General features: G+C 49.1%; 1 non-coding gene across 1 annotated transcript; it reads right to left on the bottom strand.

Moving 5' to 3' along the window:
* Positions 1 to 13,918: 13,918 nt before the first annotated feature.
* On the bottom strand, positions 13,919 to 13,993 carry TRNAK-CUU. Its single transcript has one exon. It is a non-coding gene; the product is annotated as a tRNA-Lys (tRNA).
* Between the last annotated feature and the right edge of the window lie 6,492 nt (positions 13,994 to 20,485).

Genomic DNA, 20,485 nt, shown 5'->3' on the forward strand with positions numbered 1-20,485 from the left:
GGGTGCCAGCTCAAGAATATAACAACGGAGTGGTAGAATAGTCCAGGAGGAAATTATATATATATATATTTTCAAAAAACTTTTGATTTATTCATCTTTAATTGTGATGGTACAACGAACACTATAAATAATAAAAAAAATTACATCCAAATCCGTATAGCACCTAGAGCGAGCCAAAGAGCAACCGCCGCCATTGAAGACTAGCGTAGATTGGAAGGATTCAACCCGAAGACACACAAATGTAGACGAACTACAACAAGATCCGAGCAAATCCACCAAGAATAGATCCGCCTGTCGTGGATCTAAGACTGACAGTAGAATGAGAGGTAGGTATGTAGAGGCAAGATTCTAGCTATGGAGAAGTTGTACACACAAGTTTTACGAGTTCAGATCATTCGCGGAGGAAGTAATAGCCCTACGTCTCGGTGCCCAGAGGCGGTCGACTGGATTATGCGTGTGTGTGTGTGTGTGTTACAGGGGGTGCGAACCCTTGTGCCAGATGAGGGGCCGGCTTATATAGTGAACGCCAAGACCCCAGCCGTTCCCCTGTTGCCAAGGGTTCAATGTACATAAAGATGGGGCGTTACTGGTAACGCCAGCCTTAAATGCCTTAATGGCCTTAAAGATTACAGAGTGAACTCTCGTCCGTTGCCGTTTCAGATGACTCCTGGTCTTCAATAGGTCGAGTGAATTCTTGTATGGTCGAGTGGTCGATTGGTCGAGCGACTTCAGGAAGGAGGGGTCTCCGAGTAGCTGATCAGTCGAGTGGATTGCACTCGACACCTTTGTTGGGCCCTCCCTGTTGTCTCTTGAGCTTCTTTGTTTCTAGGACAGTGACCTTGGATAGGGCGCATAGGTCAGGCCTATGACCCTACCCCAGGTCTATATCATCATCGTTAGCCCCCGAATGGATTGAGGTCTGAGTGAAAAGAAGGTTGAAGTTGATCTTGCTTCGACTCTTGTGTTTCACAACTATTCATGTTTGAACGGAGGCCCATGTTGGAACTTCGGCTTCGTTTCAGTCGCCTTGATCGATTCAGAGGTTGACGATTGGATTTATAACGTCATCCGTCGAGTGTTGTTTTTTACGCGAAATCTTTGGCGTGATTGGTTACGACGTATCCCGGATTTCACAGGATTCGAAATTCCGGGGAAGCGCACGAGGCGGAGCGTGCCGTGGTAAGTAGGACGGATAGACAGGGGCACCTCGATCTCTGCGCCACCTTTTTCGCCACGTACCCCGCGTGCGACTGTTGCGGGATTTGACAGGGCCGCCCAGGCGCACGCGTCAGCCACTCGGAAGTGGGTCTTTAAAGGTGACGGGGCCGAGGCGCCTGCACTGTGCGCATCCATTCCTCTTCATTCCCCTCTGTTTCTCCACCGCATCTAGCTTCTCCGCTCTCGACGTCGCCGCTTCGCCACCATGGGGAAGGAAAAGACGACGGCGCTGGAATGCGCGAAGAAGGCGACAGGGCGGCGAAAAGCAAGAAGACGAATCGGGGGTCGTCGTCGCGGTCGGGGCTGCCATTGGGTTGGATCCAGGGCGATTGGATCCGATCCTCGCTTCGGCAGGAAGATTAGGATGAGCTGGCTGAGTCCGGGCTGATCGTCCATGGAGCTGCGTGGTTGCCGGAGGGGGAGACGGAGCCACAGCCGCGACCGGGTGAGTGTGTTCTGCTTGCCACCCATGTCGACCGCGGTTTCTCGCTTCCTCCACAGCCTTTTTCCGGGGTTTCTTGAATTTCTTCGGGGCCCAACACCATCACATATCTTGCCGCATTCGTGTCCATGTGCGAGAATTTCTTCGGGTGTCGACCGCACTGGGGACTTTTCAAAAACATTTTCACTATCCACTCCCAGTCGGTGAAGAAAGCAAATTCGAGTGATGAGAAAACACACGTTATCCAGATGTGTGGGGGTCTGGGTATCCAGAAGAGGAAGAGGAGTTCTTTCCCTTCAATGACCCTTCATGAGTCGGTCAGAGGCTGGCAGTCGACCTGGTTCTACTGCCAGGATGTCATGACCCCAGGCCAGCCGACTGGACTTCCTCCTTTTTCCTTCGATCGTGTTCAGACCCCTTCCTCACTAAAAGTGACCACCGCGAAGAAGGTGGAGACAGCCATGCTGGTTGAGAGGGTGGTCCAGTTGATCAACCAAGGTGTCACCGGCATGGATTTGTTGGAGGTATTCCTTAGTCGGCGCATCCAACCGCTCCAGACTCATGACCACTCTATGTGGATGTATTCTGGAGCCGGTGACACCGCTCGGGTTCATCCAGAGGAGGTGCCGGCCAAAATAGTGGCCCAATGGCTGAGGAGTATTACAGGAAACAAGGACAACCCCAGGGGCGCCAGGAGAGTCAATCCCTTCAGCGGCAGTAATCAGCCAGACAAGGTTCGGCCTCTACAACCGATTGCATTTGGGTACATTTTCTGACTATTTTTGAATCCGACTGATTTCCACTCAACTTCTTGTCTTGTAGGTTTATACCAAGATGTACTCGATGCCCAATGGTGAACAAGCTCTGGAGCAGGATCATGAGGGTGAGGACAGCACAGAGGAGAGTGGTGATTGGGAGTCGCCGGACGACGATGACGAAGACGAGAGCGACGAGTCAGACGATGAGGAGGTAGTCGACTCAACGTCTCGTACGGAACGTTGATCCAAGCAGCACCATGATCCAGCGAGCAGGCGCAGCAAGACTATGGCCTCGAGCGCTTAAACGCAGAAGCGTGCTCGGTCTTCAACTCCGGAGCTGACGGAGAAAATCGCCAAGCAGCCCAAGATCAACCCCTCAAAGGCTTGGAAGACCTTGCCTAAGATTAAGATGGATGTTCCTCTTGCTTCTGGGTAAATGTTCTTTCCGTGTTTTCTTGCACCGACTGATTCTTCTATTCTGACCGAATGGATTGTAAACTTTTCCAGCCCAGTCTCCGCCGCGACTGATATGGACATTGACAAGATCCCATACAATGAGGAAACCAGTGACGCGGCTACCTCTAAAGCTAGTAAGTCCGCTCGACTCGAATTTATTCTGTCGATTGGATTATTCGTCGGTTGAATCCCTGATGTTTCCTGTTTGTTGTAGCTCTACGAGACGTTGTCGTGCTTCCGGATGATGAAGAAGAAGTGCCTCTGAGGGAAAGGAGGAGGAGGGACAAGGGACCAAACGGGAAAGCGCCTGAGGTTCAGGTTCCTCAGTCGACACTGATGCCTGGGACGGCGGTCGAGCGATCCACAGACCCGGCTCGGACCAACGTCATTTTCGCTAACCCGCTGTCGACTGATCGCCCATCAGGGTCGGCTGCTCAGACTCTGCTGCTCCAGTACAACTCCACGCATCAGACCCAGTGGCTGCTTCGACTGCCCTGCCATCGCCGCTTTTTACTGCGTACCAAACTCCAGACGACCCGTCGAGTGCTGCCAAGGAAGCTCTTCTTTAGCTGAATCTTGTGATGGAGCAAATGAAAGTGGTGCACAAGGCCAGACAGGTGGCTTACAACGTCAGCGCTGCTCTGCAAACCAATATCCAGGTTAGTTGATTTCCGACTGAACTTATTTCTCATCAAATCACCCACTGGGGTGTGTCTGTCTGTCTTAAAGTTGTATAGGTCTTCCACTTGATTCGACTTGGATTGAGTCGAGTGTTTCCCTTTTTTTACGACTCACGCTGGGCAGACCATGCCGAGTGTTGAATCAAACCAGTGGGGGCACGCTAAGTGCACCCACTGGGTGTAGTCCCTGAGACTACCGTTGAATGTTTGATTCAGCGGTAGTCTTAGAGCCACTTTCATTGTGATTATCTTTTGTTTTTGTCAACTGATATGTCTTATACGCTAACTACAGAAACCTTATGATCTTGGGGCTCAACTTTCTGAACGGAACAAGAAGCAAATCAACCTCAATCTTGATCTAGAACTGGCCAAGAAGAACCTCCAGACCGCTCGTGACGAAACAGCTATCCTGGGAGGTAACCAATCGTCAACTGTCCATCTTACGACTCGCACTTTTCCATGTGTTTTTTAGTCACTTTGAACCAAGTGATTTCACTCGAGCAGATGTGCGTAGTGAAAACCGTCAACTTCAAGCTCGTTTGAAGAATGTTGTTTCTTTAGAGAAAATGAAGCAGGCTCTGGAGAAGAAGGATCTGGATCTTGCTGCTGCCCAAAAGGAGGCGCGAGAGAAAACGACGCTTGCTGACAAGAAGCTGGCTTCAGTCGGCAAGTTAGAAGAAGAGAACTCCAAACTGAAGACCGCTGTCTCTGATGCCAATCGGGAGGTCGAGCAACTAAAGAAAGACAAGGACAGACACTACAAAAAAGACACATCCGTGACATTTTGGGCCGAACGAAAAAAAATTCTGTCATACATATAACACTTCTATGACGATAATTGTGACAAAACCCGGTATCATCATAGGTGGGCTCCTACTTCTATGACAAAAAATCATGACAGAAAATGGGCTTTTCATCCTGGGCGGGCCGGAGACGCAGCTGCATGACATTCTTTGGGCCGTCCATGACGGAAAAAACTGTGGTAGAAGCGAGGGGGAGGAAATTTTTGGGGAGTTCCCGGTTACGATGGGAGGTCAGGGGCCGAGCGATGCGCGTTTCTCTCGTACACGTATGCGCGTGTGTGCGAGGCGTTGGCTCTAATTGACCCCGAGCGAGGCGTTGGGCTCTAACTGAACCCAAGCGATTGCACTGCAAGCTATGCGTTACTGAACCCGAGCGATCGATTGATGACTGTTAACTGAACCCGATCGAGCGATTCCTTCACTACTGCTGCTAACTGAAGCCGATCGATTGGATGAACAGTGAGCATTGCAGGGGGGGTTGGATGAACAGTGAGCGGTGGCGTTGCCTCTGGATGAACAGGACCCCGTGGTGTGGAGGGCTGGATGAACAGTAGACGGTGGAGGGGTGCCCGTGGAGGGGTGGTTGAACAGGACCCCGTAGTGTGGAGGGCTGGATAAACAGTAGACGATGGAGGGGTGCTCGTGGAGGGGTGGTTGAACAGTAGCCAGTGGAGTAGCGCGCGGTGGAGGTTGGATGAACAGGAGCCCGTGGAGGCTGGAGCAGGTCGACGGTAGCCCATGGAGGCTGGAGGAGGTCGACGGTGGAGATGAACAGTATCCCGTGGAGTCCCGTTTTGCGGTACGCCACATCCCTCCCGATGAACAGGACCCCCGTTTCGACCGTAGGAGGCCCGTTTCGTCCGTTTTGCGGTACGCCACACCCCTCCCGATCAACAGGACCCCCGTTTCGACCGTAGAAGGTCTGTTTCGTCTGTTTTGCGGTACGCCACACCCCTCCCGATCAACATGACCCCCGTTTCGACCGTAGGAGGTCAGTTTCCTCCGTTTTGCGGTACGCCGCACCCCTCCCGATTAACAGGACCCCGTTCCGAACATAGGAGGTCTGTTTCCTTCGTTTTGCGGTACGCCATGCCTCGTTTCCATCGCATGTTCTGTCCAAGCCCTCCCGATGAACACGACCACACATTCTGTTTCGACCCAGCCGGTTGGCTCCCATGCGTTCCGTTGCCTCCCGATGAACACGACGCATTCCGTTGCCTCCCCATGAACACGACGCATTCCATTGCCTCCCCATGAACACGACGCATTCCGTTGCCTCCCCATGAACACGACGACGACGTTGTTTCTCTGTTCCGACCCAGCCATGTACACGAGCCCTGGCCATACGTATGCGCGAGTAGGCGTTCGAGACCCCGCCCGTATGTACACATACGTGGCCGTATTTTCTTTCTTGCACCCTGGCCACTGTACGTACATGTACATGCTACGTGTGCGCCTCTACTACGACATGTACATGCCTCTACTATGACACGTACGTGCCTCTACTACAACACGTGCGCGCCTCTACATCCACCAGTATATATGTATGTACACGTTCGCGACCAGAATGACAACGCTACGTACGCTTCAACCAAGTCGGTCCCGACTGTCAGGCACTTCCTTGCGTGCGAAGATGTAGCTGGTGGGTCCCAGCAGTCAGGGGGCGAATCATTTTTTTGCCCGGACGCACTTCCTTGCGTGCAAAGATGTAGCTGGTGGGTCCCAGCAGTCAGAGGGGTGGATTGTTTTTTTTTGCCCGGACGCACTTCCTTGTGTGCGAAGATGTAGCTGGTGGGTCCCAGCAGTCAGGGGGAAACGTTTTTTTCGCGAAATACGGTGGCCCGTCCGGTGGGTCCCCGCTGTCAGGTGGAGGAATCATTATTTTGCGCGTAATAAGGAGGCACTTCCTTGCTGCGGCAGTGGGACCCAGCTGTCAGCCTCTCCACGTACAGTCCACGTCCGATGGAAGTCGTTCCTTGACCACGTTGACCACGCACGCCGAGAGCACCACGGCGGTGGACGACGACGAGGACTAGGAAGGGGACGACTCGGAGCCGGGGAAGACGCAGTAGTGGATGCCCATGCGAAGAGGAGTACGAGGGTTCACTGGTTCGGCTGCGGTGTGAGGCTGCTGTCGCCGCAGAATAACAGGGGGTGTGGGTGAGTAGAGGGATGGCCTGGCCAGTGGTGGGAGTAGTAGGGGGCGGCGAGGCCTCCGTGGCATCACAGTCGGCCACGGGAGGTAGGAGCACGAGGCACGACCGGCGCTGGTTTTGGCGGCTGGAGCAAGAAGACCAGAGGTTGAAGAAGCACTACGGCCGTTGGATGAACATCGTACGGTAACAGGAGCTAGAATCGTTCATATTGACTAAGTTGACAAAGCCCTCCGTCCCCGTCAATTTGGTAGGCCCACAAGTCAGCCTCCCACCATGCTGGGTTCCAGCTGGCAGGGGGACTATTCATTTTTTTTGTGCGTAATAAGGAGGCACTTCCTTGCGTGCGAAGATAGCTGGTGGGTCCGACATGTCAGCGGGGGGCACGTTATTTTCGTGAAATACAGAGGCCCTTCCGGTGGGTCCCAGATATCAGGTGCATGAATCATTATTTTGCGCGTAAATAAGGAGGCATTTCCTTGTGTGCGGCTGTGGACCCAGCTGTCAACCTCTCCACACACAGTCTACTTCCGATGGTGTCTTTCGTTGACCACGTTGACCATGCCGCACCGAGCGCATCCAAGGTGGTGGACGACGGCGAGGCCCCGGACAGCAACGAGCCGGAGATGGGAAGACGCAGGACTAGAGTCGCAGACGGAGAGGTGTACGAGGGTTAACTGTTTCTAGTGCGGTGTGGTTTGGCAGTCGGTGGAGAAGAACAGGAGGTGTGGAGGGGTGGAGGGATGGTCTGGCCAACGGTGGAGTAGCGCTTCATAGCGAAGCGTGCTAAGCAGAGCTGGTAGCAGCAGGAGGCAGGAGGTGGTCTCGGCGGCGCTGGAGGAAGAAGACGAGAGATTGAAGATGGATGCCGGTCGTTGGATGTAAATCCAACAGCTAACATGTCAGAATCATTTGTTGACTAAATTGACAACGACTTGCGTTGGCTTCGACCTATTGGCCCACATTTCAACCTCCAAAAATGTGGCACGTATTCAACCCATTTTTTTCCAGAATTTACAGTCTTTTTTTACGCGGTAGAATTTACAGTTAATTTGATTTTTTTTAATTACAACCGTTAGCTGGGCTGGGTAAACAAATAATGTAGCATCCATGCGGCCCATTTATTTTATTTCCTAAAAAATTACAGGCCATTTGCACTTTCTCAAAATACACGATTTTGCTGGACTCATTCTAATTATAATGTTGGGTTGGGCCAGCAATGTTATTAAAAAAATAAAAAGGGGCTGAGCATTTTGTTATAAATATATTTAAATAATAAGTGATATTATTACATTCGTCCTAAAATCTTATCAAGCTTTTGTACACAATCATTAGGATTTTCGTGCCAAAACAATCCAGGATTTTATTTGTTAAGAAATTATTTTTATAAGTTAATAAGATGTGATATATTGTTTTCTTACATATGTAAGTATCTGTAAATATATGATGACAATAATAATATATATAAAATAATTTAAATATATATAATATAGTTAAAAGGGGAACATAAGTTGGACCTGTCGTTCCTATTCTTATACATGACGGCCTTAAGAAAATACAAACAGGCCTATGGACCTCCCATCTGAGGTCATGGGATGCGCATGTTAAAAATGAAAGCCTAGACGGGGCAGCCCAAAACCACGTCCAACACTTACCAAAACTTCGTCCCTCATTTTCTCTGTGTTTCGCATACTCGACATTGTGTGGGCATTTTGACTGTGCATCATATGAAGATGTGCTATGCATGAATGTTGATCAGCATGATGTTAACTGGCTGGTAGTTCCATTTTCGACCATGAATAAAACTTCCAACATGATGTTAACCCTATTTGAAAAGGCCGTATTAATATAAATGCTCTGCCTCCGAATCACATTGTCTGCACTTTTATACTCCTATTAAACTACATTTTTAAGTGCTAAAAATAGATCTCTAGAATTCATAAAATACTTCATATGCTCAATACTGCAAATATAAAATTCAAAAGACATTCAAATCTGAAAGTATTCTCAAAATACACAACACAGGACACAATTCACAACCTGCAAATACTGACAACCCTAAGCTCCTCCTGACAATTCACAACCTGCCCGACTATTGGGCTGGGGGGGGGGGGACAGCCCCCTCCAATTCCTCGGCGGCAGACAGCCGCCCCGTGAGACGATGTGAACGGCGAGGGAGACGATGGCGGGGAAGCGTCATCGGGCCAACTGCTTTTCTCCTCTTGCAGTTGGGTTCGGTCGACGAAGACTCCACCGGCTCGCTCTGGCAGGACACCCTCACAAATGGCACCCTGTAGATGCTCGATCTTTCAATCTCTGGTGGATGCTCCATCTAGGATTGATACTCCCACCACCGTTCCCTCACGATCGGATTCGGTGAATCCGTTTGCTCCATGGCCCAGAGGAGCAGCTCTATGTACTCCGGTGCGACTCCCTCCGGGAGTATCGCCGCCTTTTCGCTCTGTTGCAGATATTTGGCCATGGATGTCGCTGTCGCCGCTAGTTGGTCCTTGTTGTCAAACCAAGACTGTATCTCCAACATCCTAGCTAGCTTCACAGGGTCGCCGTCTGCGATCCTCACGTATCGGTTGTACTCCTCCATCGATCTACTTCTCCACAGCACCTTCACTCGCCGGCGGTGGTTTTTGAATGGAAGAGGAGAGGAGCAGCGCTGGTTTTGGATTAGAACGGGAGAGAAGCGACGCTGGTTTTGGACTGGAACAAGAGAGGAGGGGCGGTGGTTTTGAAATGGAAGAGGAGAGGAGCGGCGCTGCATTTAGATTGGAACAGAAGAGGAGCGGTGGTGGTTTAAGAGGAGAAGAGCAGAAGAGCGACACTGGTCTTGGAAGTATTTTTTGTTGTTTTGCGTATTTTGGGTCAAAGTTTGACCACGTACTGTATTTGACAAGCATGCATGAACGAACTGATCTTCCGTGTCTGCTGGAGTCTGGTCACATGCATGGACGAACTGATCTTCCGTGTCTTGTAGGGATCGTCCAGGCACCAACGTAGTACTCCCTCCGTCCGGGTTTATTGGTCTTATTAGCCAGCAAGCCACGTCCCATTTTTTATTAGTCCCGCTGTAATTAAATCACCACATATTACACTGATTCCGCTGCTTGTTGCGTACGCTGATTGGGAGAAATAAATACCCAGTCGTAGCATGCACTAGGGATGTGCGCGTGAGGCTTGCATGCGGCTGCATGCGGAGGGAGGCGAGACGATTCAATTAATTAATGCCGCTCCTACTCGTCCCCGCACGTCCTTCAATACTACAGCGGTTCGCTCCTAGTCGTTCCGTCCATTCACATTACGGCAGTTCCACTAATCCTAACCCTCCTCCCAAATCCATGGCGTCCCAAATCTCCACGATCGGCGGTGAGTACAAGGTTAGAATCATCATCGACGATGAGTTCGACGTCATCTACACCCGTTCTTCCGCGACGGTAGAAGGATGCATTTCTCGCTTCAGACGCATGTTCGAAGACTCAGATGATGAGTGGGTCGTTGGGCTAGATGTTGAGTACACCACAGTCCTGGGACGAGAGAAGGATCTAAAGAACGAAGAGAGGAAGAAGCCTGCCATGATCCAGGTTTGCGTGCATGACTTGTGCTTAGTCTACCACATATGCCATGCCGACGTTGAGTGCCAGGATTTTAAGAACTTCCTCGAGAGCAACCTAGTCAAATTCATTACTGTAGACTTTGGTAACGACAAAGAAGTCCTGCGTTGGATAGGCCTCGTTGTAGGCAACACCTTCAACCTCCAGAAGAATCGGCTGGTGTCCTCTCGTCAGCCTTCAATGCTGACCCTGCCAGGAGCCATGGTTCATCCTTCGTACGATAAACTGGAGAAACCTCCATACAGGTTTCATCATTATGCATGGCAGCGGAATGTACTAGATATAGACCACATCCACTATGCTGCAATGGATGGCTACCTTTGCTTCAATATCTACAAGGGTTGGATGAAGAGCAACAGCCAAGTGTGCGGTTCAAGCAAAGAAGTATCGGCCAAGAGGAAGAGGGACAAGGACGAAGTCGAGGACGTGGGCGAGGACTCCGAGTAAGGTGGCAGTGTCGTTGCTCATGGTGGTTCTAATGCAGTGTCTACCGGAATAGTTACAAAGTTTAATTTCAGGGGGTGTGTTGTGCTGAGCCCCCAGCAGAACTATGTTATGTTTCTTCTCGTTACTTTAACTCTTCAGTACGTACATACTAGTATTTCTTACATTTCATCTTTTAGTTGGTATAGTACTACTACTCGTTTCTTCACATTATATACGTACAATATATATGGCCAACATCATATAGCCAGCAGTTTAGTTGTCAAAATATTTTAGGGTGCTTAGTTTTGTCAAAGAATTCCAGGATGCTTAGAGGGTGCTTGGATCCAAGGGACTTATTTTAGTCTGACTAAAAATAGTCTCTTTAAGAGGCTAAAGTTCCAAGCACCCCTGACTAAAGAATGGCTAAAACTAGTCTTGAGACTAAAAATTTTTAGTCAGGGGTACCCCTACTAAAATGTGGATTAGTCATCTCTCTACTCATTTAACTCATCTCCTTTAACACATGCGAGTTCTGGATTGAAGGGTTTGGAGGATAATAAATGCTCATTAACTTGATTTTAGCCTTTTTAGTATTTGGATCCAAACATGGGTGAGGCTAGCATGTTTTAGTCCCACTACTTTTAGTCATGGGACTAAAACGTATCCAAGCACCCTCTTAGTTTTATTTGAGGGGTGGGTTGTGCTGGACACCATTATTATGACTAGCCTTTTTAATAGTACTATATGCATAGTTTGGCGACGAGCGCTCTCTATACGTACCACCTTTTTTAAAATTTCAAGTTTTGCTCCATGGCGCAATCCATCGATACTACTGCTGTACAAAAGTATACATTTTTTAAAAGGCTAGAGGGCGGGGCAGTCTAGCTTGGTCGGTTTCACGAGAGGCGAGGGAATTTGTGATTTGACGGCTCATTACTACTGGAAGGCGGGGCCTTGTGATTTAACTGCTCGTATAAATGCGCCGACGACCTGATCGAGGAGGAGCAAAGAACCGTGCGGTATACTCAAGTTTTCCACTGGAGTAGTACTGCGACGGAGGAGCACGAAACACGGCAGCCCAATGCCATATGGCGACAAAAAATGATCTACTTTGCTAGTCATCTCATTGTTAGCATTGTTCTATTCATTCCCTAAAAAACATTGTTCTATTCATGCCTCGCAGAGAACGTGACACATGCGGCGAAACACCCGAAGCAAAAGATGAACACTAGAGCAAAAGAAGAAGGAAGATTATCACCCCAAATGATCTAATTCACCGCGGAGTCGTAACTGCTTCTTAATCGCCTCCACGACCTCCATCTCCTTGTGCGTCTCCTCCGCCATCTTCTTCATTCTATCCATGACGCGGGATTTCTTAACGCGAGCCTTCATCATCTGTTCCACGACCGCATTACGTACCTTGACAGCAGACGGGTGCTCGATGCGGAGCTTCGCCAACTCCTCCTTCTGTTCCATGACGAGGGCCTGCAGCATCTTCATCGAGGAACTACTATTCTCATGCATCTTCTTCCAGCCGGCGTTCTTCTCCTTCAACAGGTCGATCTCGTGGCAGAGCTTCGCCTTGTCCTCCTGAAGTCGCAGGATTTCGCCGGTCGCCTTCTTCTCCGAGGCAATGCTCTTCTTCAGCAGCATCACCAAGCTGGCGGTCAACTCTCCCTGCTGATTGAGCTCAGCGGGAATGTCGTCGAGGCTCTCCTTCAGCAACTCCATCAATCCTTGGATGAACTTGTCATGGAATTGTCACGGCAGATGTCCTTAGTGTGAGGACTTAGTCGCGAGGCCAACACATCTATGTGGTAGCTTGAGAGGGGTTGAGCGGAATCGAGAGACGCAACATGCAAGACGAAGATTTAGACAGCTTCGGGCCCCAGGAAACATCATCCGGTAATAACCCTACATGCTGTTTGTGGCTAGGTCTCATTATAATCATGAGGGAGTCGCCGGTAAGCCGACTCTTTGTGTCTAGCCCTAGATATTATTTTCTGTCCCTCTTTGGGGAGCCCTGCCCCTCCTTATATATGTTGAAGGGGCGCGTTACATGTGGAGTCCTAGTAGGACTAGGACTAGTCTATCCTTTCTCACAAGTTGAATACAAGTCCGGGTCTTGCTTCCTCGTAAAGGAAATATTCGTCATCCCTTTCCTCTTAAGCCGGCCCACCAAACTATAAGCCGGCCCGCTGGGCCTTGTCGTCCGTCTGATCCGCCCGCCGGGTCTCCAGTGAGTCACAATGTCCCGGCGGGTTACATATAAACCGCCATGTCCGGGCGGATCGCCAGTGAGTCGCCAAGCTCCAGCCAGGTCTCTGGTGAGTCGCCAAGCTCTAGCCAGGTCTCTGGTGAGTCACCAAGCTCCCGCCGGGTCTCTGGTGAGTCGCCAAGCCCGGCCAGGTCATACCACGGGGTATATCCCCGACATTAGCCCCCAGTTTAATTTGGATTTATCAATGTTAAACTGATCCAGTAAAATAAACACAAGAACAAACTTGATAGGTTGTGCTCTGGGTTAAATATTTTCCTGAACCGGCACCTGACCATCTTTAAGTCCTTGTCTTTTCCTCCTGGATGCATACTCAAACATCTTATAGTAAATCTCTTTTAACAGATATGTCCAAACCTTGCCAATGCAAAAATCCAGATACTTCTTTTGAGAAATCCGGGTCAATAGGCCAGCTTCAGAGCCAATTTGCGGACATTGGTATCTTATAGGGAAATATTGTAATAAATAATCCACTTGAATCGGCTTCCAAAGCGTCGGTTTAAAAAATATTGGTCTTGAAAAAACTCATCTGACTTTCAACCGGCTTGTAGAACCTACCGGTTTTTCATTGCCAAAATATCCGGTTTGTAAATATTGAAAGCACCGGGTCATAATTGTTGCCGACGCCGGGTCATAGTTATTGGTGACGCCGGGTCAATCTGATTTACTCAAAACTGAGAATTTGAAGATTTTTTCTCCCTTATATCCATATTACCTATAGCCCCCAAGTCTTGAGCGGAAACAAAGTGATGACTTAAGACTTGCTTCAATATAAATACTGCCATTTTGAAGAAATCCATGTTGTTCATCTTAGTCACTAGTAAAGACTAAATACTCCATATATGTAGCCCCCAAGTGCCGGGTTGTCATGCTTGCAGCAACCTGGGACTTGTAATTGCCTTATATTCATAAAAAAACTATAACCAGTGTAGCCCCCAAGGGCCGGGTCATTATGCAATATTGTAAATATGATCATGTAAACTTGAGCAGCAACGTGTAGCCCCCAAGGGTCGGCTCAGTAAGATATTACTGAGTTGGGACTTTGTATATGATTCATTGATAATAACATCATATGATGTAATCTCCACCATGGGGCTTGAACCCACGTCCACAAGGTTAAGAGCTTTGTGCTTTACCAACTGAGCTAGATCCGGAGTTTAAATACCCGACGACTCTTGGCCGATGGCGATTTAATATGCCTCCATTATAAGCCGGAATTTTTATAACCCGGTGGCTTATAGCCTTTGAGAAAATCAAGAATTGATAACCCTTTTGAGACACCAATTTCAATCTTTGATGATGGGCTGGAACTTAATCCTTCCTTTATGTAAATCATAGCTCTGTAAATCCTGCATAGAGTTTAAACAACATATGCCCTGGCGACTTAACGTCAAAAACCAGGGTGGGTAACTACTCAAATGTAGTCTTATCCTGCACATAAGTAAATCACAAGATCCCCTGGCGGTTTACCACAGGGCGGATCATAATATCCCATATATAACCATTGTGATATTTAATTTGTTCTGCCGGTTTACATGACCTGTGCAGTAAGGGTGATAACCCAATCCTTAGAAGCCAATACTTCCAAATATATGATGATTGTCACATGCTGACGACTTATCGTTTAAAGCCAAGCCGGGTTTAAACGAAACCACACTTATATGCTTCAGATATGATCAAAAAATATCAAAAACCCAAAAGATTGTTTGCAAAAAACTTAAACCAAATAAAAATCGAGGTTTCTGATTCGAATACGATCAGTAAACCATTCCAAAGGGGTTAAGCTAGGATTCTAATACGATTATGTAGCCCCCAGTGGCTTTGGCGTTGCGCCGATCAAGAGGGTACCGACAACTATGTTCTATTTGGTTCGAATACAACCTATGTTTGAACAGGAAGCCCCCAAATGACCTTGAGAGGTTTTTAACGACCCTGATTCGAATATGATCCAAGTCGGACCCAAAAGGGGTTAAGCTATGATTCAGATACGATCAAGAAGCCCCCTAGTGAGTTTGGCTTTGCGCCGATCAAAAGGGTTACGAAAGCTTTGTTCTCTTTGGTTTGAATACGACCTATGTTTGAATAGGAAGCCCCCAAGTGACCATATAAGTTTTGGCATTGCGCCGATCAAGAGGGTATTGACAGTTATACTCGATGAGCAGGAAGCCCCCAAGTGACCATAATAAGATAAGCCGTAAAGCGGGATACCCATGTTTGAATCGTGCATCATAGCAGCAATCCCTTTTAACACCCTTTAATCTTTTTGAGAACTCGAACTTGCGAGAGATTAATTCTTTTTGAACCGGAACTTTGGACCGGATTTGAGAGCTTAAAAGCTTTGTAAGAGACAAATTTACCTTGAGCCGGATGTTTGAACCGGATTTGAGTGCTTCAAAACTTTGCGGGAGAGAGGTGTCTCTTGAACCGGATCTTGAACCGACAATTTTCTGATGGCCTTTAAATTTTCATCAATAAGGCGGTGTCCTCCAGAACCGGGTTATCATTCCCTTCAATGACCCGGAGTTCCCGAGTCATGTCATTGTAGCCCCCGAGTCTTAAGGCGACTTGAGGAGTTGGCTTGAGATTCTTCATAATTAACCGTGATATAGACCGGTTTGAATCCTGCATGGGACAACTTGCAAACCGGAGTAATTGCTCTTTTATAGAAAGCAATATATATATATATATATATATATATATATATATATATATATATATATATATATAATATGCTGGATGGATTTCACCTGATGCGTCAGGTCAGCAATTATCACCGCGGAGTTGATGATCACCATGGTGAAACTGAAATCAATCATGGCCGAGTCGGCCGCGAGTGCTGACAGATCTGTCGGCCACGACGTTTTAAACTGGTGTGGACGGGAGAGTCGACCGCAGCGTTGTAAACCGGTGCGGCCGCGAGAGGCGGCCATGACGTTGTAAGCCGGTGCGGTTGCGAGAGATGGCCACGGCGTTGTAAGCCGATGCGGTCACGAGAGACGGCCACGGCGTTGTAAACCGGTGCGGGAGTTCGTCGAGTAACGACGACCACCTGTGCCAAAAGATGTTGTCGTACCTCCATCTCCACGGTATAATATCACTTTTTGTCATAAATAATTGCCTTGCATAAACAATATTGCAGACCAAGGCAAGATAAACTTGTTCTTTGATAAAAACAACATGTGCTAATAAATCAAACTTGGATGGATATCACCTGATTTGTTTGGACGACGGATGATCCGTTTATCTCGACAGAGGTGGCTCAGGCAGACCAGCGACTCAATATAGTTCCGGTGGCTCAGGCAGACCGGTGACTTAATATAATTCCGGCGGCTCAGGCAGACCGGCAACTTAATATAATTCCGGCATCTCAGGCAAACCAGCGACTTAATATAACCCTGACGGTTCAAAACGGCAAGGGCGGCTCAACGCGGCTCCGGCGGGTTGACGTAGATTAAGCTGCACGGACGGCGACTTGCGCACACCTGTTCCATCAGTAAGCGGGCGCAGATGCCAGTGCGTGATGGTGCTGACGTACACTTCATAGGCATAATATGGCACCACCTTTGCTACACATAAAAATATATAGACCAAAGTAATTGTTCTTTGATGAAAACAATATGTTTAATAAAAATATTTTTTGTCAGACGGACAGAGACGGAGCAGACCAAGTTTCAGCACTCAGATAAATCCACAGTTGGAATTATGGACAACATCCAGCAACCAAGTGCTAGGTTCAATTGCCTGGCATCTTTGACGTGACTGGGTAGATTTTATCTCCTCGTTGTTTTAAGTGGCAAAGTAATAACAACACCCTGCCCGTCCTTTCCTCCTTTTGTCTTTTTCTTGTTTCACATGGGGTGAACTTGCACATTCACAGAACGTCTTGATTGAAGTACCATCAAGGCTGTGGTTTTGAACCATTAGTTCCAGTGTCGGCTGCATGCTGTGCTGCAAAGGAGACGATGGTGATGACGGCTCGCGGCATGGCATGCATGCCGGGAGTTGCGGCGCAAGAAAAGACAGCGGAGGTCGGCCAAGAAAAACGCAGAAATGATGCCTGCCCAAGGTGAGCAGTGGCGACTTGAAGCGGGTCCCTGGCCGTAGTGGCGACTCAAGGTGACTCGCCGGCGGCGCATGCGGGGGTCGACGAGGCAGGGCCGACTTGCGGTAGCAGCGCCCCAGCGCAGCAGCTCGCACAGAGGTAAGGACACCGCGGCGCTCGCTCAGAGGCAGTCGAGGTCCTAGTAGAGGAGCAGAGGACGCGACAAGGCAACCACATTGGAGACGATGGCTCAAGCCCAAACGAAGCGAGGACATGGCGCTCGAAGTCAGTGGCGGAGGCAATAACCGAGGCTTGGCGGGTCAAAAACGGGCGGCTTGAGCAGTGCTGTCACGGCAGAGGCGGATGTGGGCGCGGCCATTGATCTCACCGGCGGTGCCGACTCAACACACAGCGGAAGGAGCAGCGGCTCGGCGACTCCAACGAGGCATGGGCAGAGGACCACAAAGGTAGGGCCGGCGAAGGCGGCAGCGACGACGGGTCAGGCGACTACTCACGCGAGGTGCGGCGCGACAGAGATGGCATAATGTGGAGAAGCAGAGCGGCCGGCATGGAGCAGGGCCGGCTTTCCGAAGCGGAGCCGGAGGTGGGCATCTTGCGGTGAGGATGTGGACGCGGACGATGGAGTCCATCGTCGTGGCCAGCCCTCTTTCCGGATCGTGGTTACACGAGCGAACCCACTTCCTTTTCGTCTTGATCCCAGTATCTTTCCTTGCCATCCACGACCACCGTGCCTTGGATTGATTGGACTTATTCCTTTGTTGAACCATCAGCAATAACTTTCCACATGATCTCTCCTCTTTTTTTGTCTTTGTCTTGATGTGATGAAGAAACGGCAGGCAGTGGCCCTTGATCTCCACGTATAAGTAGTAATATTTAGTAGCAACGCACTTGCAACACTAGTATTTTATACTCCATGTAGTCTATTTTTGAGTGGCAGCAATATGACCTCGTAAGTAATTTTTACTTCTCTAACGGGTTCATAGATCACAAAGCATCCCTAGTGAGAGTTTTTCCCCCGTAATACCCGGAGCGCCCTCTAGAGGCGATTAGGGTTTGCGGGTGGATCTTGGCGGCGCGTGCTGATCTCCGACACGGCGCACAGGACCTGTGGCTGGAGGATGGCAACATCATCGGGCCATAGCAGCGGGAAGGAGCCCTTGTCTCCCCGTGCGGCAAGGGCGAGGTTAGCGGAGGCCCTAGGCAAATTGGACATCACCGAGGAGGAGGCTACGCTGCTTGTTCTGGATGATAGAGATGAAGGGATTCAAGAGAGGTGGATGCTGGCCGGAAAAGTGCTACATAGGAGGGTTCTTCACATCCAAACAATTATCAGCGCTCTCCGTCCAGCTTGGGGAAACCCTAAAGGTTTGGTCTTTAGATTGGTTGGAGATAATATGTTCGTGGCTGAATTTGCTAGCCAAAGAGACAGGGATCGCGTCTGGGAAGGGGCACCGTGGCATGTTAGTAAGAATGCTGTCGTCTTGGCGGAGTTTGATGAATGCATGCGCCCATTTGAACTGAGTTTTGACAAGATCCATATGTGGGCGAGGGTAGTAAATCTTCCTTTCAACCTGCGTAATGACAAATGGTGTGGTGCCATTGCAAAGCAGATTGACAAGGAGGCAACTCGTGTGCAGTTTGATCATGCTAATGGCTATCTGAGAGCCAGAGTTTCAGTTGATGTGGAAAAACCTCTGAGGCGGTGGATTCTGATTGAGTCGGCGCGGAGGAAGAGCACGGATCTTTATGATATTCTCTATGAAAATGTTCCACACTTCTGCTTTTCATGTGGACGCTTGGGCCACTCTGATTTGCACTGTCCGACCCCTGGAACGAGGGATGCTAATGGGGATCTTCCCTTTGGGAAAGGGCTGCGGGCATCAGATGATCGCAAAACACCTGATGCTAGTGAGTACGTGCCAAAAGAGCAATCTAGCAACCAGAGAGATACAGCTGGTACAAAGGGTTCAGGTACTGCAGTTGAGAAAGGAACTGAGGTTACTTCCCCAGCAAAGAATATGAATCAAAACAAAAGAAAAGGGGGGCCGCCGAGGAACAAAAAGGAGTATAGGAGGGTTATGCCCTTGCTGATGAACGAGCCACACAACTAACCGGGAGGCAAACAGGGGACTGATGAGGACCCGACCGATTCCTCTGAGAAAGGTGAGGATGGCGAGAGGTCGCCAAAGAAAAAGAAACCTACTCCGGTTAACTCCGGGACATCGACAGAGGCTGCGGTGCGGCCCTGCCAGTCGCCATGAATTGCCTTAGCTGGAACTGCCGTGGGCTTGGGAACCCAACGGCAGTTCATGAGCTTTGCAGTGTAGTGAAGCAAGAAGGGCCCTGTCTTCTATTTGTAATGGAGACAAAGATTGCAGCGAAAAGAGTGGAAAACCTAAAGAATCAACTTGGTTTTGTAGGCTGTTTCGCAGTAGACAGTGATGGTCTAAGTGGAGGTATTGGTTTGTTTTGGTCAGCCGAAGTGCAGGTTGAACTTCAAAACTATAGTTCTGGCCATATAGATGTAATGGTGCAGAAAAGTGATCACATCTCTGAAAAATGGAGATTCACGGGATTCTATGGAGCCCCACGAGCATCAGATAGACACCATAGCTGGAGATTTCTTTGAACCTTATTCTCCATCCAGCACCCAGCATGGTTATGTATTGGTGACTTCAATGAAACCTTATTTGCATCGGAGCACTTTTCACGAGCTGCCCGTCCGGAGTGGCAGATGAGGGCGTTCCGAGACATAATTGATGAGTGCTTGTTCCAGGACCTAGGGTGGACTGGAATGGAGTATACATGGGATAATGGCCAAGCAGGTGATGACAATGTTAAAGCTCGACTGGATAGAGCATTTGGCAATCCGGAGCTCATCAACCGTTTTGGCCATACCAGAGTTCGACACATTAGTACTACGGAGTCTGACCACTGCTTTGTGCTAGTATAGCTGCGGGAACATGTTGTCGCGGGGGGGAAGACAAGGAGCGAAACAATTTCGCTACGAGGATGTGTGGCAGACACATGCAGATTATGATAGTATTGTCATGACTAATTGGCAAAAGGGGCGGGTCAGCAAGGGCTGGCAGGAGTACTTGGTGTGCTCAATGACATGCAGAGCTCATTATCTGCATGGGGCGCACGGGAGTTTGGCAGTTTGATGGCTACAGTCAGGAAGCTCCGGGAGAAGTTGAACCGTCTGAGGAGCCGAGCGGCTGGGAGAGGTCCCACTGATGAATAAAAGGCTACAGTCAAAAAGCTTAGAGAAGCAATTCATCAAGAGGAAATATGGATGCGGCAACGGTCTAGAGTGCCATACCTGCGCGAGGGCGATCGAAATACAAATTTTTTTCATGCACAAGCAGCACAACGAAGGAGAATAAATAAGATTGAAAGGCTTGAGCGTGCAAATGGGTCAGTTTGTCAAACACGGGAGGATGATCATATTGAAGTACAACAGTTCTTTCAAACTCTGTACACATCCCAAGGGTTTAAACCGCTTGACGAACTGATGAATTTGGTTCCAACTCGAGTGACCGCTCCAATGAACGAACATCTTGATATGCCGTTCACGGAGAAGGA

Source organism: Triticum dicoccoides, chromosome 4A (assembly GCF_002162155.2).
Source record: "Triticum dicoccoides isolate Atlit2015 ecotype Zavitan chromosome 4A, WEW_v2.0, whole genome shotgun sequence".
Lineage (NCBI taxonomy): Eukaryota > Viridiplantae > Streptophyta > Magnoliopsida > Poales > Poaceae > Triticum > Triticum dicoccoides.